This window comes from Pygoscelis adeliae, unplaced genomic scaffold, assembly GCF_000699105.1.
Source record: "Pygoscelis adeliae isolate BGI_AS28 unplaced genomic scaffold, ASM69910v1 Scaffold61, whole genome shotgun sequence".
NCBI lineage: Eukaryota > Metazoa > Chordata > Aves > Sphenisciformes > Spheniscidae > Pygoscelis > Pygoscelis adeliae.
This window is the reverse complement of record NW_008824010.1, coordinates 1,151,612-1,169,288: the sequence shown is the minus strand read 5'-3', so window position 1 is coordinate 1,169,288 and position 17,677 is coordinate 1,151,612.

Here is a 17,677-nt window from a genome sequence, read left to right as displayed (position 1 = left end):
TTTGTCTTCAGCCTGCTCCAACCCCTCTCCTGCAGCATTGCTTCATCTTCCAGGGATCTCAACCCTGCCTTTTGTAGGCTTTTAAAAATGATCCTGTGATTTAGCAGAGATAACTCCTGAGTACATCTAAGGGGGCGTTTCGGAAGCCCTGTACCTAACCTCTCCTCCCCTGTTGTGTTTCATGAGCTTGTTCCAGCGCAGAGTGACTGCTGGCAGGATGAGGAGGGGAGAACAACATGTTCCTGGAATTGTCTCCAACCTGCCCACTCTCCTCTTCCTCTGTAAGGCTGCGGGAGCGAGGGGAAGAGGCTGAATTAAATGTTCAGCCAGTATTTGTGAGGACAGTGCTAGCAAAATACAAACAGTCAGGGAGGCTTTGGCCCTGGAGCTCCAGCTTTGGCTGCGGTTTGATTTTTATGGCAGTTTAAATTGTTTGTAGACTTTTTTTTTTAAATACCCTTTGAACCACGCTTGGAGCCAAGCACTGAATTGGTGCCTTTCTTACTCCGGTGTCTTGTTTGCCTACCCAGGGAGGAGCAGGGCTGTGCCTTTCCCCACCTCCACTGGTTTTGGCCCTGCTCCCTGCTGAATTGCTCTCCTCTGGAAGCCGCCTGCGTCCTGTGAGCACCCTGGAAATCCTTGGCAGGAGAGGAAATATCGCCCTGCTGATTTTTGCTCTGCCTCAACTCCACAACAAACTGCTGAGATGCGGTGTTGGAGTGCTCTGTAGTTGCTACGTGTCCGTCACGCTGATGGTGCTTGAACACCTACAATTACGGAGTGTCAGAGGGAGTGGCTGGATGAGCAATAACTCCGCTCGGAACCCAGTTCTTTAATCAAACTGGCATTAAGATCTTGCTCTGCAACATTTTCTCCCCGCCCCCCTGCCCTTGTCCCTGTCTCAAGCCTTGCTCGCTGCAGCATCGCAGGTTGGCTGATGTGCATCATCCCTAGCAAGTCATCGGTAATTGCGGGACTCACTCCTGGCCGCGTGGGCCAGGGCCTGGTGCCACGTCTCTCAATAGCTGGGTGTACGTGCACTTCGTACAGCAGGAGGTTAATGGAGGTATTCCACCCACTGCCCTGAAATCCAGTTCTCAAACGCTCACCCTTAAGTCTTTGAAACGTGATTACAGCTTGACCTATCTGTCAGCAGAGTCAGGGATAGAAAGGATGGATTAAAAATTACTGTCTTTGCTCACATGTGCTGACTCGATTCTATAATGAGTAGCAAATGACATATTGATGCAGCCTTATGTGAGGATGTGCTTGTTGCCACCTAATGAAAAATCTTAGCTGAAGGTGACCCAGGATAGAGGTGGAGCAGGTGCTTGCAAAGCATTGCTTTTCTTGCAGCTCTCTAAAGATGAAGGGCTTCCTCTTGCTACCTAATTAACATAATTGAATTCCTGTCAGACAGACTGACTTATCTGTTCCTAAGAAAGCAGAACTAACAAACTTGAATTGCCTTCGTTAGAGCCCCCTTCAGTTGAGCAACACTACCCATAAATAGGTGCAAGGCATCTGCTGTGTTTTTGCATCTGAACTCTGGCAAGCGTGTGGTTTGGGTTGTTAGTGAAAACACTTTCCATGGTAACCCTCTACTTCTCTGATTTTTCCATAAAGCATCAGTCCACTGGTGAACTAAGTCACCTCCTATGTAAGAGCTGTGCAGAGCTTACTGCGGTGACAAATAGGAAGGTTGAGAAACTCGTGTGGGTGTCTACAGAGGTCTGTTTGAGGTCTATCAGATGCTGCCTGCCTGGGGGAAAGTTTGCCCTCTTTCATCCTGTGGAGAGACAGGATCATCGCTTCTCCAAACACCATGACCTCAGCACCCAGCGTGGCGAGGAGCGAGATCGCTGTGCTTGGTTTGCATACAGCCAGACCAGAGGATCTTGATAAAAACACCTGTTTGCTTCCTGTTCAGGAAGAACAGGCCATTTTTCTCCAAGCTATGCTGATACGCTTTGCCTCTTGCATGTGAGCCACGGCCGCGCTGCAGGGAGGTGTGTGCCCCAGAGCCCGGCCTGCCGGGTGATGTCCCATCCCACCCTCAGGCCAACTGGCTAATAACATCAGAGACATTCGTAGGCAGCTTTTCGTCAAGCTCTTTTCTGTTGCTGCCTCCTTCTCCCAGCTCTGCTGTCCCACTCCTGCTGGTGATCCCAGTTCCATCCTGGGAAGCATCAGATGTTGCTTTAGCACCAACCCGCTGCTGCTCTTTTCTCCCGACAAGGAAGAAGCACCTTATTGTCAGCATGGCTCAGCCTGTGCTCTGCAGGGGAAGGAATTGCCCTGATTCATCTACTGTGTGGGGGCACATTGTGGTCCGGTCCCTGTGCAACAGCTTCTCCCTACTCTAAGGACACATGTGGGCTGTGGGGGAGGACACTGGCCACACTCAAGCAGAACAGTAGCCAAGTTGTTGGCACCTTGAACACCAGCATCAGTGTCTCCTTCAGTACAGAGACACCTGCTTGGTCCTGTGCTACTTGAAATGAGAGGGGGAAAGATGTCATTTGAAGTGAGTCACCCTGGCAGAAGGCAGGAGAAGTGATCTGGCTCTTGCATCAAGCTCCTCTGAGCGTCCAGGACTGTTCACCGGCTGGGGAGGAGGCTGTGCACCCAAGGACATGCTGTGGTGCAATGCAGCAGGTGTTTCCTGCATACCTTGCCTTTGAAGTGTGATGGGACTTGTATGAGCTCCGAGCCTGACCAGCTGGCATGGTGCAACACCTCCGAGGGAGATAGGAACTCTCCTTCTGCTTATCACAAACTTAATTAGATGATACTTATTTCTGGAACTGGAAAAGTGTCTTAGTGATGCTTGTCAGAGATGCTGGTTGAATGGTAAATAAGGTTAGCAATATTGGGACCAGCTGTTCCAGGAGATATCAAATCAAAAACCAAATTGGTTGTCAAGTGAAACAGAAAATTATCAGGAGGGAGACGTGCAGGTCTCTGAGAGGAGTTAGAAGCAATACAGAGCCAAAACAATGTGCAGAAATGTCTTGACAGCAGCAAGATTCAGGCCTGGAGGAGTGGAGCTGCTGGCAAGAGGGAGGAGAAATGAAGTTTCTCCTTTCCAGCTTGGCAGAAGCGATTCCCCTTTCTGCTGCAGGGGCAGCCCTCTCTTTCTTCAGCTGACTTTGATCCTCCTTTCAGTGATGCCTTACTCTGGCTGGCTGTGGGTGGGCAGGAACGTGGTGTGATGGTCCAGGTGCTGGAGCAAAGAAGGTGCCTTCTCCAGACAATCCTTTCTCCTTCATCATCAGTCTTTGTCTCAGAGCTTCACTAGGAGTCATTGAGGGACAGACCCTACAAGTAACTGTGAGCGCTCTTCCCCTCCTCCTCCTCCTCCTCCTCTTCCTCCCCTACCAACAGCAAGATGCTTAGTGGCAGTGAAAACAAAACAACCCTGTGAAGTTCATTTTGGGGTGTCACGTCCACCTATCTCAGCATCACCCAAATGCCTTGATCTTGCTCCAAACAGCATTTGGAAATCTCTGGCCAAGGCTGGGCAGAAAAGATGGAACAGGGCTACATATAACTGCTCCCTTGTGTCCATCCTCGGCGGTTCTCCTGGGCTGCAAGCCAGAGCTGAGCGTGGGTGGTTGGGATGCCCATGGCAGGCTGGGAGCACACCAGCCAGTGGGGGGGGGGGGGCCCCCCCCAGCCAGTGGCATGTACTGGCACCGGTACGTGCTCGTTGCGGCAGCCAGCACCTGGCTGCTCACTCACGTTGCAATGCGGGCAGCGCATGGTGTAGCTGGGCTGAGGCTGAACAGCAGTTTCTAAGAGAAGACACTCCTCTTGGCCCTCTGGGATAGGAGCATCCGTGGTGATATCCAGCTAGATCTAAGTGGGAGCAGTAGGGAGAGGGGAAGACGAAAGAATGGGTAATTTTCAATAGTCATCTCACCTAGTTCAAAGAAATATGTCTTATATTTTATCCTTTCCCTGTTCCCTGCAGGGGAGGAGATGCAAAACTTCCAAATACAATTAGCTGGAGGAAGCTGTGGCAAGCAGCCTTTGCATGCATGGGGATTTGCAAAGCCTCAAAGGGGCCCAGTCTACCTGCTCATGGCCATGAAGCACAGTAATGAGAGCACCGCTAGTGACTGCTGCAGAAGGAGGGCTGCAGAGGGCTAGGTTAGCTGGGGCCTCCTCACGGCGTTTGCCTCCTTTCCCCAGCTGAAGCGTGTTGAGCTGAGGCTGCTGTGGGAAACGAGTGCTGTATACCCAGCTCACAGCTTTCCTTCACAGCCTTGCTCTGTGGCGGTGACAGTGCGTGCTGCTGTGAGCCTTTCCAGAAGGTTTGTGGGTGACCCCTTGGCCCTTGCACGGCGCTAACTGGCCCTGAGCTGTGGACAGTGATGGGTTGCTCCTGTGTTTGAGGTCTCCAGCCTGCAAAGCCTCACCCATGTGCTCTCTGTGTGCAGGCTGCCAGGGCAAGGGTGAGGCTGCCAGGAGTGCTGAGAGGGAGAGGAGTGTTGGCTTGTGCTTGCAGCAGAGCTGACTCAGGGCTTTCTCCCCAGGGCTGGGTGCTGAGTCAGCTACTTTGCCTTTTACTGGCTTCTCTGAAAACCAGGGGCATCTCCTGGGGCTCAGAGGCCACAGTACTGCAGCAGGAGTGAGTAGTTAGTTGGTTTTGGGCGAGTCACATCTTGGATGTTTTGGGGCAACAGCTGAGAAGTTCAGTAAAAGCTTCAAGGTTGCTTCTGGGTGTACATTTTGCACTCTTGCTGGGGAGCACGTGCTGTCCAGCCTGGACTAATTACTGGGTCAAGTGTGCATTGCAGCAATGCTGCTTTTGCTATTATGTCCCCCCCACATTGGGTGTGTGAATCGGGGCACAGAGGTTCTTCCTCTGGCTCGCAGAGTCTCACTGCAGTGTTCTTTCATGGTATTACTAATGCATATGTCAGAACAAAACTACTATGGAGGAGGCTGGGTGAGGTGGTGATGACCTTCTGGATTGAAAAACACACCATGGAGGTCTTGTCTCCTGCTGGGAGCGGGGCCATGGTGGGCTTACAGCACCTGGGACCCCTGAGCTTTGGCTCTGCCCTCTGCAGCCAGCGCCCATGTAGTTTTAAGCGCTGGGCTGGTACGTGTGGAACATCTTGTGCACGTAATGAGGATCTGCTTGCGCGTCTAATCTGCTGGAGGGATCTCCCAGTAATAGCAGTGCGTGGGGTGCTGGGTGAGGCTTCCTGCTCCATCTCTATTGCAGCAGGTCGCACCTCTGGGACCCGCAGCAGCGCATTGCTTGCGGGCAGCGGTGTGTGCTGCACGCTTTGGGGAGGGCAGAGCCAGTTCTCCCGCCCTGCGGCCCTTGCCCTGCAGCGTTAGGGAATTGGGGGTGTGGAAGTGGGGATCCCCCTTGGTGCTGCTGCCTCTCGCGTGGCTCCCAGAGAGACCTGCTTTGGGAAGGAAGTGATTTCTTAGCCTGCAGCCTGGGATGATGTGGGACCCCCCTCCGGTCAAAGGGGTGGTGACCCCAGCAGCTTTGCTGCCAACTCCAGGTTGCCCTGAAAGGTTGATGGGTCCTTCCTGATATCTCCATCAGCCCCATGGGCTCTTCTCCGGGTGGGAGCCTGGAGCCGTGAGGCTGAATCCTGCTTGGTCCTGACGTCTCCTGTGATAAATGTGTTTATCCCACTTGAAATGAGCCGAGGGAGAAGGGCTTGGGGAGAAGCTTGAAGGACACCCCTGCTGCCGCATACAGTAGTGAGGGCGTTATTGCCCTGCATGGAAACCTGCTGAAATTCCTTATTAAAAAGAGAGACATGGGGAAGGGGTAGATGAAGCAGCACGGGTGCCACTGTCACCTCTGTGGGTGCAGGGAGCCAGGACAGGTGCCCATCCAGGACCGTGGTGGTTGTGGAGGGGTTGCCCCATCACCAACCAGTTTCTCTGATTCCTTTGGGAAGCGCCAAATCCAGTCGGAGTCAGACTGGTTTGTGCAGAGGCTTTATTTGCCTGGAGAGGAAAAAATAATAATAATTAAAAAAAAATCAGTTCAATCGCCTCAGCCCAGATTTGTGTTTTTAAAGGGAGCGGTGTGGGCGGTTCTTGGGCACCCCCCACGCTGCTCTGTGCTGTCGCCATGCTGGAGCCTGCCCCGGAGCTGATTTACACTGTGGCTTTTAGAGAGGACAAACGGGGACTTGAATGAGATGCAAACAAACACATCTTTCATTATGATCCGGATTGTGGAGTTTCTTGGAGACGTGTCAATGTTGCGCACAAGAGCTGCTCATCAGATGGAGACGACCGTACGCTGCTCGTACGGTTTGCCTGTGCATTGTCGGCTGATAGGAGGATGAAATTCAGGCACAGACATGTCCCAGGGACAGCTTTCAGCGTGGGCATGAGATTGTTACATGGGGCTCAGGCCGCTGCCAGATGGCTGGGGCGGTTAAGCCAAGCTTGCCTTGCCCTTGGGCTTTTTCCTTCTGACTATGCAGTGTTACTACTCTTCCTCGGGTCATTCTTAGGATTTCTCTGGAATAAGCAGACTGTTTGCCTATTACTGTGCCCCAAATGCAAAAAGACTTTGTGTATTAAAAATCAGCCAGGGGGTAAAAATGCTTTCAAAATCCACCCCAAATGCTGCTACCCTGAAACAGTTTTCTTTAATCCTCCAGGGGATGTTTTAATCTGTAGCTGCTTTTTGCTAGTAACACAGTGTTGAATTTTTGTCAGTGTTTAGGGGGGACAGGGATGTCCCTGAATGCTGGTGGGTACTGGGGAGCTGGGTATGAGTGGTGGGTTTTAGACAAGGAAGACCTGGGCTGGTCAGTCTGGCTCAAGCACTGACTAACTTCAGATAGTGAGTGCCACAGTCAATGGGGACGTGTCCCTGGCTGGGCTCGTCCAGTTCAATTGCCTCTTTGCACTGAGAGGACACCAAGTGCCTTCTGCTGACTCATGGATGCAAATACCTCCTTGCGCCATGGGTGTAAACAGTGCAGGAGTGGCTCCTGGAGGTGAGAGGATCTAGTACGGGTGTTAATTGTGCTTGAGAGACCTTTAAAAGTAGCTAAACCTGAAGCTAAACCTTGGTCTTTATTTCACTTAGTTTTTTTCCACTGTCTCTGAAGACCTTCAGAAGGGATGGGTTCAGCCCATGAGTCAGGCCAGCCATGCCTGCCCACCTTTGCAGGGTTGTTTTGGCTCGCTGCCTTATCTCCCTTGTGATACCACATGCTCTTTGCTTCCCCCTTTGTGACCCAGGGCCCTCTGTGAGCAGGGAATGGGCGATGATGTTAAGCAAGCCCTGTGTAAGCAGCCTGGTTTTGGGGAACTGCTGCAGAGGCAGCAGAAGTGAAGCTGGGTGGAAAAACCCCTCTACACTTGTTGTTGAACTTCCAAAACCAATGTAGCCTTAGCTTAGCATCCAAAATTAAACAATCATTTCCCTCAAAGCCATAGGTGTCAGAATATGTGACATTTGGAAATACCAGGGGACAAATTTTATCTGCTGTGACATTGTTTACTGGCTATAGAGGTGGTCAGTGACCGCCACGGTTTGCAGAGCTGATGGGCACTGGCAGCTCTCACTCGGACCGCACCACTGAGCGGGGCAGCACTCCCTGTTGTTGGCTCTTTTGTCTTGATGTTTTCCTTCTTTCCATGTCTGCAGGCTGGGATTAGTCTGTCATGGGTGTGAAAGGGTGCATGTGAGCTGAGGTGCCCTGCCTGGGCTCCCTGGGGCTGCTTACCTGAAGCCTTTTGGGATTCCCTTTGCCTCATTTGCCCTGATTTGCTGGATGACTTGGCCGTTCTTGGCAGACGAGGCTGGGCTGGGGGTGAGCACAACTCAGGCATTTCAATGTTGCTTATGGGACCCCTGTGGGTCAGGTAACCTGATTCAAAAGCACCACGAGGTCAGCCCAGAGGGTCTGTGTTGTAGCATCCCGCAGCCTTCACACTGTGTACACTCTTCATGATGGGGTCAGTACATCTTTGTACGCGTGTGAGCTGCAGCTGCCCTTGATATGCCCTGACTGGAGCCTCCTGGACATGCTGGAGAACTCTCTTGGTTTCCATGTGCTATGGAAAGAAAAAAAAGGTCAGAAAAATCCAGGCTTTCTGATACTCATTCAGAGGTAAGCAATGACACAAGTGGAGCATGGACAGACAAGGGCACCCCATTGACCTGAGAGCATTGCTCTCTGCACCCAATCCAACTGGCTGCTTCTCTCAGGGACACCAACGACCAGCACAGGGGTGCTGGTGGCCCCTGCTCTGGTCTAACGTATGATGTGGGTCTGCTTAAGCCTTGGGGCTTTAAGCATATGGCCTGTCCATATTGTCCCTGGGGTGCTGATGCTGCTTCTAGCTATGGTGAGCTGCAAAGGACCGGGCTGGTGGGGAGCAGAGCCCACAGTTCCTTAATGCTGCCCAGGTTGGGGAAGGCTGACAATCGCTGTTTGGGGCAGTGTGATGGCAGTAACTTGTCGATACGTGGGCCAGCATATACCAAAGTCTGATGCTCATCCACAAAACGGAGCCTGGGTTGCCCCTGGATGGCCCCTGAGCCAAAGAGACTTGCCCTGCTCACGTCCCCGTGTAAATCATGTGCGTTGCAAACTGTTGCTGTTGTTTAGATGGATGTGAGATAGTTCAGCCTGGAGCTGAGTTCAGTGCTCAGGTCTGTAAGTTTAACGCATACAAATGCCACTGAAGAGTTAATGGGAAACAGAGTGTGGAGGAAAATAAAGAAAGACCTTTTGAGGTCTCAGCTGCTCAGAGTAATATTTGGGTTTGGTGACTCTCCGTATCTTAGAGATGGGAATGCAGCAAAGCTCTTTGAGTCCAGAGTATACATGGAGCCCGACAAGATTGTGGGCTAATATCAACAAACCTTTTGGAAAAGCAGATCCTGTCTGCTCCAGCAAAGCCACAGTGTTATTTTTCTTTCAACAAATGCATTGAGACAATAATAATGCTGTGCAGATTGGTCGTCCCTGGCCTACATGATTTATTAGGAAACAGAAACAATTGCAGTTGCTGAAAAAAAGGAGCTTTGGACATGGATTTTTTTTTTCTTCTTTTTATTTTCTTTTTTCCCCCTTGAATTCCTCATGAACTAAAAAAAGGCCACCTAGTCTGGTCCCAGGAGAGGGGTTGCCTCCCTGCTTGCATTTCTTAATGGACCACCAACCCTGGGCTTGCTGCTTAAATACTTCAGTACTGGGGAGGAGGAGGGGAGTGAAACAGTGCTGGGGGGAGAGGTTGGGAGAAGGTGGTACAGCCACAGAATAACATTCCCAGGCAGAGAAGCAGAGCAGGTCTGGAGGAGGAGACCTGCAATCTGTTTCTAGCTGTCGGTGACTCAGGGACAAGTTGCTTCCTCTCTCTGAGCCTCCCTTCCCCTCTATTTATCCTGTTTGTTTAGTGCAAAAGCTGTTGAGAGCGGTGCTGCTGGCCGTGTGCGTGCTACGCCGGGTGCCGTGGGGTCCTCAGCCTGGCACGTACCTGCAGGTGCAATCGAAGCACAAGAGCTGATTGCGATCGCGTGTTGCACGCTGTGCTCGCCGGTGCTGGTGGCACTCGGCTCCTGCCCCTCTGCTTGAGCAGAGGACGGCTTCCCTTTAGAGCAGTTTTATTTGTTGCCTCCTCAGTTGGTAAAACCCCTAGGGAAGAGGCAGGCAGGGCAGGTGGGTGGCTCCACCATGCTGGTGGCTTTCCCCTCACTGCTCAGAAGTTGCAAAAGCCATGAGCTATTTGGTTTACAGAGTGGAGCGTCACGATATTTCTGGTGGGCGCCCCAGGCAGATGAATGCTGGCTCCGGCCATGCCTCCCTTGTCCCTGTAATGCTGTTCCACCCTTTTCCAGCCTGCCTTTGCCTGTGATGGGGTAGACAAGCTCTTTTGCTGGAAGGCCAGGTCTCCTTGGGACCATGGCATTGGGATGCTCCTCCATCCAGGGGCAGCGGGTCCCCAGGGGTATTGGGATGCAGCCTGTTCGGAGCAGGAGGTTTCCCAACCTTCCTGGCCTGCTGGCGGCCATCAAAGGCTATGGAGGAGCTCTCGTCGCCCGCAGCCTCTCCCGGGGGCCGTGTCCTCCCTCCGCGCCCAGATGCTGCTGCTGCAGCACGGTTATCGCTCAGGCGGGCTGCCTGGTGCGGGGGTGCACGCCTGGCGCTGGGCTGGGAGCCGGGGCAGCTCACCGGCCTTGACAAGAGGCAGCTGGAGGACGAGGCTGTTCCTCTGCCACAAAGCCCCTGATGAAGATGTGAGGTTTCTGCTCGGGATGGGTGCAAGCAGCTCCCCAAAACGCCCCAAGGGAACGGAGGAGGGCTGAGCTCCACCACGTTGGGGCTGAGCCCAGCCTTGCATAGTCCTGCTTGCACCCACGGCCCCGTGTGTCAGTTTTGCTGCGTTTTCTAAAAAAAAACCCATGGTTCTGGTTAATAAAGTGTAAGGGGCTCCCTTACAGCTCACCAAAGTGTCTCTGATTGCTTTATTGAGGCAGCAGGACCAGGTGCTTTGGCAGTGAACTGCCGACTGAGCGTCTGCACGAGTAAGTGATATCATCACAGTTTGCTTTGCCTTCAGAAATGACTAAACAGATTTTCTCTGGTTTCCAGTTGACCCCGTGGCTCTGTGTCGATGATGGGAGCAGGCTGTTTAGGTTTGAGTTAATGCTGCCCCGACCAGCCCTGAATCAGCCTCAAAAACTGGAGATGGATTCAGCAGGTAGAGGGAGGGGAGAGAGCTGCATCCACTGCACCCAGCTCTCACCGTTACCAAATCAGGGATTGCTGGGAATCATCTCTGATTCATTCTCCAGCTGAAACACAAGCATTTTTGCATTTGCCTGAAAGGATTAAGTTTTTAAGCTCCTGTCCTCTGGCTGGATGTTTTCCTCGAAGGGGTTAGTTAGCCTTGGCTCCCAAATTTAAAGGACCCTCCCCCCCAAAAAACAAAGACCGGGGATTGGGGTGGTTTTCCTTTGTGATCTTTCTGTTCTGTGCCTGGAGTCAGCACAAAAAGGAGTCAGTGCAAATTAGCTATATTTGATTATTGCAGGGGGCTATGGGAGGCCTGGGTAATTGCTGCATTTGGTTCCTTTTCTCTTGGGTTTCACTGACATTTCAGAGAGTAAATGAGCAGTTCCTTCCCCCTACAGATGTTTTCTGTTGGTCATAGTTGGGAAGAGACCTTAGATGCTAAATCCATGTGCTTCATTTGCAGTTTTTCTAGGCTTGTTAAAGTCAGCGTGGGGCACAGGGCTTGCTCGGCTCTGGATGCTCCTGCCATTGGGGCACGCGGGGTGGACTGCAGCGGGGTGGACTGCAGCGGGGGTCCCTTGGAGTGGCTCCAGGGAGTGCAGCCCTCCGTCCCCTCCCTGCTTGCATAGAAGAGGAGATGATAGAGAAAAAGCGAATCTCGGTGGCCAGATCCCCACAACATTTTTTGAATTTTCTGTGGCCGCAGGGTGCCAGGTCCCTTCCCTCCTCCGTGAGGCTCCTGCCAGATCGGCTAAAGCACAGACTGCTTGGACGAGTGCAGCGGGCTCACGCCAGAGAAGTCCCAGGAGAAATGAAACGGATCCGGTTGTAACCACCCAGCTCGCTTTTCACCCTCAACCTCTTTCTGTCAGCGTTGGAAAACAGCAGGCATGGGGCCATGTTGTTGAGATGAAAAGGTTCGCAGGTGCACGCCATCCTCCCGCAGTCTGCTGGGCTTCCTCTGGAGCCGGGAGCTGGACGGAGCAGGGCTGTGGCTGCTGGGCCAGGACTGCCTGTGCTTTCACTTCGCTTGCAAGTGTCGAATCTGCACGTCTGCTGCCATGGCCTTGAGCTCTGCTTTACCCCTGGATCACCATGTTGTTAGACGCAGGCCAAACCTGTGCTCCAGAATGAGGGAGGGGAAATCCAGCTCTTTGTGCTGGCTCTAGGTAATTCCTCTCTTAATCCAGGCATACACATCTTGGAACATCACGGGATATTTCTGGGCTCCCAGGCTTTTCCTGAGCTCCTGCGGGCTGCCTCCACTGAGCATCCATGCTTAAGGACATGGACAAGGTCTAAACATCGCTTGCATTTTTTGGAGAAAGGTTATGTCAAAATTGCCTACAGGTTTTTCTTGGCTCCCCAGAGAAGGTGCATCATCTTCACTGGTGCTCAGCTGAAGACAGAGGAGCAACCAAAAGAAAGCTACAAAGCGTAAATGATCTCTACATAACCAAGCACGGGTCTGGATTCCACTGCACCAGAATACAAAGGAGGAGAAGAATTCACAAATCTTAAAATCTTTAAACACTGAAGTTATAAATAAAGCCTAGATGTCGCTGAACAACCTATAAGTGATAAAGACTCACTCTGCCTTTGCTTTGGACAGGTACAACAGGAATGGAGAGTAGCCGTCAGGCTATTGCAACAATATGGTGCTTTGCAGCCCAAATACAGGAGCCTCCCCAAGCTGGCCGCCACGCTCAGACCCACTCTTACACATATTTTTCATGAAAAGGCAGTAGACTGCAGAGGCTCTGTGACCCGGGGTTATGGGTGCTGTACAGCTTCAAGACCCTCAGCCAGACCTGAGGGATCTTAAACCCCAAAGAACCCAGTGGGGAGACAAGAAGCCTTTGAAGTTCCCCCAGTCTGCTCAAGCTGCAGAATGGGGTTGTGAACCTTGTCGTTCTCTGTGAGAATGTTGCTTTTACAATTAAAACCCACGCAAACCCCCGGCCCTCGCTACCGCTTGTGTTACCCCAGCAAGATATCTGACATTTGAGACAGAATGGGAAGTCAAAGAATGTGAGGAATTTGGTGACTCAACATAGAGTTTATTATACCAGTCCTACCGTTTAAGCCCATGTAATGTAGAATTGTTTTATGGCATGTGGCACAGTTCTGTGGGTTAATTTATAAGCAAACAATAATTATTCAAATAGGAATTTTTTTCTGTGCCTACATAAACTTGTTATCTGTTTGGCAGCAGGAGATGCTGCAAAGAAACGCACATTTACATTTTTTGCATTGATGCTGTTTGCTTTTCCTGGAGCAGCTCAATGGTGCATTGACTATGAGGGCTTACTACTGAACTTGACCTGGGAGTGGCATGGAGATAAGCCAAATGTTAAGAGAAAAGGAGCCCTTTGTGCAGAGATGCCAGTATATTAGGTCTCACTTTTAGGTCACACACTTGTTAGGGGTTCTTTCAAAGTGATAGATTCTTCTGCTAAAATTTAATGATGTCCGTTAAATCACAGGGTCATGAACTAGTGCATGTGCTGAAAATGGTTTGCCAAGGGACCATGAAGACAAGGCCTTGTGTCAGGAGACTTCCAAAGCAAATTGGATTTTCCACACAGCAATGGCTGCGTTTGAAGGTCTGTCAGTGGCCTGTAAAATTCTTCATCAGTGATAACAAGACAGAATTGCCAAGCACTGAAGCAATGCCACAAGCGTTACAGAACAAATCACTCCCCTCTTAGTACATAATAGCTTCTTGATCATCAGTCAAAGAAAGAATTATCCTAACCAGCAAACAGGCTGGAGGAGGCTGCTCCCTCTCTGCCGGGAGATTATCCCAGAGCTCCTAGGTTAAATCCGCTGCGGAGAGCCTAGGCGTTTCTGAGAATGTCAGTCTGGAGCAGAGCGGTTGGGTAGGTGGATTTTAGGTTGGGTGCACAGAAAAGGATGAAGCAACTAGATGTCAAGACTTGTATTCCTGAGCAGCCCTATTGGGGTCATCTGGCCCTGCTGGTGTCCAGCCCCAGGACAAGCCCTGCTCAGGCACGTCTGTGCTGAAGGAAATGTGGACCAGTGCAAGCATAGCTGGGTATCTGCGTGGACAAGTCAGTCAGTTCTCTGGTCTCCCAATGCTAACCTGATCTCTGTTTGGGTGCTGTGAAGGGTGGGTGCAAGAAATGATTTTATCTTCAGCATACTGTGAGATGGGGTCACTTGTGTGGTTAGATACTGATCTGACGGGAGGAAGGCGTGAGATGATCCTATTTCAGAAAAGGATTGGATGAAAGAGGCTGAGCCTGCTTGCTCTTGGTCTATGGCAAGAAGAGTCTTAGAAGTCTTCCCTCCCTAACTTGTTTTCTACGCCTGCTCTCTGCCTGGACGTGGGTTGTGTGTCACCTGCTGGGTGGGAGATTCTGCAGCTTGTGTGCAGATCCATAAACAGAGAGTTTTCTACCTTCTGCATTGTGACCCTTGAGGACAGGACACTTTAATCATGATATCCTTCCACCAGCCTCACAACTATTTATATAAGGATTACATATAACAAGCGTTTCCGACAGACTGCTAGAATCATTGAAGCAGAATAACCTCTAGCCCAGCTCCATTGGCTGTGTTGGAGTTACAGGAAGGATGATTTGGTTCATTACATAGCATCCTTAACTGCAATGGCTTGCTAGGCATCTTAATGTGGAGCCAGGAGGTCGGGGGTTCAACTTGAACTTAAACCCAATGCTAACAAATGGGGGAAGTTCCAGTTGTGATGGCAGTATATTTTAATGATGAGGTCATGTACAATGTCTGTTAAAGATGACTTCTGTCCTCAGCATGAGAAAATAAAGTGAAAGCTAAAAGCCCCAAGGAAGACATGTCAGAAAATAGTCTAAATCCCAGTGGTCTGGTCAGCTCTTCTTTAGCTGTTTTTATTAAGGACTTTCATGTGCTGGAGGAGGTACGCCGCAGCTGCACTGTATTTTCAGAGCGGGTAATGCCACCAGCATTGATATTTGAGATTTGGGGCTCTTCATGAACCTTATGAAAGGATGATTTAGAGTCACATTCACTTTCATTACTTAATGTTGATCTTCTTTTAAAGCCTGATGGCACAAAAGCACTTTTTGGGCTTTAAAAAGGCTCATGTTGTCCTGAAATGAGGTTGCACCCATGCTGTGGGCCTCAGCTTGAGGTTCCCAGGAATCAGGAGAAGCTGGAGCACCTCGGGGACCTGAGCTGTAGTCCCCTGCCTGCCCTGCATCTTCTGCTACTCTGGGCCAGCTCTTTAGCCTCAGTTTCTTCCTTTATACCATGGTGTAATGATACCTTGTGAAGAGGAAGAGGGCAATGTAAACGTTGAGAACAATTGCTATAGTTGGTTTGCTTGTCTGGGTTTCCTAATGGCCCATGCACATTTGGGGCTGACATGCTTGTTCCTATCATTCCACCATCTGTACTGAACCTTTCTTTGCAAAAACAGAAAATAGGTTTCTTTCTTCCTTGGTCAAACCCTGTCTCCAAAATAGTAAGGCCAGGTTTCTGTATTTCTCTCCCTGCCTTCACATACCAGGGAAGTTCGTTTTCCTCCCGTTTCCCATTCCATGAATTTTAATTGAGTTTACAAGTAATCAAGCTAAGGCAAGCTGTTGGGAGTGCAGCCTGAATCATTCATACTGAATCCACAAAATACCTGCCTGCACTATTGCTGCTGGTCTCAAGGCTGGTTTCCATCCATTCTCACACCAGTTTGACTGAATGGGTTTTAAAAGCAGTTTGGGGGCAAACTGCCCTTGTGCTGACAGCGTTATGTACTTAACCGTGCCCTCCCTGAGCTTCAGCTTGTATTACCACCTCCAAAAGCAGAAGGAAGTTCAAGCCCCGTGCTCATTTGGCCCTGACCTTTCAGCTGAGATTTTCACCGTGAAGATGGGTAGTTCCTGATTTCTCACCAAGGGAGACTGCAGGCAGAAAAACAAATGTCAGAGCATTTTGGAACAAGAGATCTGCCATCAGTTTGCCTACGTTAGGTGTAGGAAAGCCAAGGGTTCCTTCCTGGGCCAGCCGCGTGGGCGCTGTTGTCTTGGGCTGATGCCGGACCGGGGAACGCATTGGCCACGCATACGCTGACCACTGGCTTCTCCAGTCTGAGCCTGGATTGAGTGATGGAGAAGGCTGTTCTGATTCCACCCACTCTCTGAAGGATTTGATATATTTTACTGCCAAAAGAAAACAGCATAAATCATCTTTGAGTGCGGAGCTGTCTGGCTGCCTTGGAGGGAAAGTGCAGTTAGGGTGGGGCAAGAGGACACAAGGGTGCAGCGTTGCTTTTAGACTGGTGTGGTATAAAAATCCCCTCGAAGGGGAAGCTGCCTTCAGCCCAGTAAAACTTGGGAGGTGGATGGCTCTGTCACGGCCACGCCAAGTGATTTCTTGGAAGAGAGGGTGCCTGGGGACTGCTGCTGGGGTGATGCTGCATGGAGCCTGGGATGGCCTAGGGGTTTATCCTGTTTCCAGTGTGATGTGTGTGCATGTTTATGAAATCTATCTCCCTGGGTGATGTCATGACACGATGAGAAACTGGGTCATAAATTAAAGGAAGGAAAAAAAAAATAGACCCCACTGTGGGTCAGATGCTGGCAATAAATTCAGATAACAGCTCATCAGTGCCTCTTCCCTTGTTCTTGTATGTGTATGCATTTTTTTTTCCAGTTGGGAGAAGAGCTGGTGAAAAGCAGCTGTTTTTTATTTGTTCTCCATCCACATCTGATTAGATAGCCCTTATTCTGCCCACTGAGATGTGCTCAGGAACTCTCCCAGCCCCTCTGCTCACTCATTTTCTTGGGCATCAAGGAGTTTGGGACTGTTGGAGCTTTGTTTCACAAGCTGACAGCATTTCAGAGGTACAAAGGGCTCCTTCATGATCACAGGGCTCAGGTCCCACCGGGCCAGAGGGCATGGCCAAATCCTGCAGTGGGGCTGTCTATGAGGTGCTACGTGTTTGGGCCTGGGAAGGCAGTAGTGGGGACATGTTTCTCTCCCTGACATTAAGCTATTAATTTGTTTTTAGTTAGTTCTGGAGCTCTGCAGCTCAGGAGGAGGGTAGTTTCCCTCCAGGCTCTGCAAACATGCTTACCACTAAGGCTGATGGGGAGGCAGCCATGCCACAAGGAGGAAAGAGGGATGTGGTTTTGTACCAGTGGGAGAGGATAACCTAATGGTTAGGTGGATAGTGTGTGTGTGGGAGAAACCAAGGTGAGGGCAGGGGCAAGCGTACCCCTAAATGCATTGCTTACCAAAGGCTAAACAAGGAAAATGGTGAGCTGCTTGGTTGTTGAAACCAGTGTGAAAACTCCCGTCAGCTCCACCGAACTTCAAATCAACTCTTTCCAGGCCAAGCCCATAAAGCTTCTTCATACCATGCTACTGGAGGACTCTCCTGTCAAAGCATTTCGCAGGCAGATGTCTTCTTTCAGGAGACATGTATGAGTATTTTGCTCAGGGCAAGACAACCATTCTGGTCCTGTCCTGCCTCTGCCTTCCCTTCCCCTTGCTACACGACTGGTTGGCAAGATTAAGATGTCAGGTCCTTCTCTCTTCCTCCTGCTGCAGCTGCCAGTTGGTGTCCGGATCCTTAGTGCAGACATAAACCATTAGCAAGGGTGGTTAGTCATGGGATGGATGAGCTCGTTACCAAAACAAAACTTTGAACCAGAGCTTCCCTGGTCAGCAACCCTCCTCGAGCACAAGGGAAAGGACAGACAAGCTTATCTGAGTCTGAGAACTTTTACTTTTTTTTTGCTAGGTGGGAAGGGGATCTCCCATTACGAGTCTGAAGCTGTGATGTTGAGCTCCCGGTGCTGTGCCTGGGCAAGTCCCGACCGCACTCCCCTGTCATGTGCTGAGAAAGTGAACTGCAGCTCACGTAACCCTCACCTGTTAACTGATGAGGTTATGGGCTCTGTGGC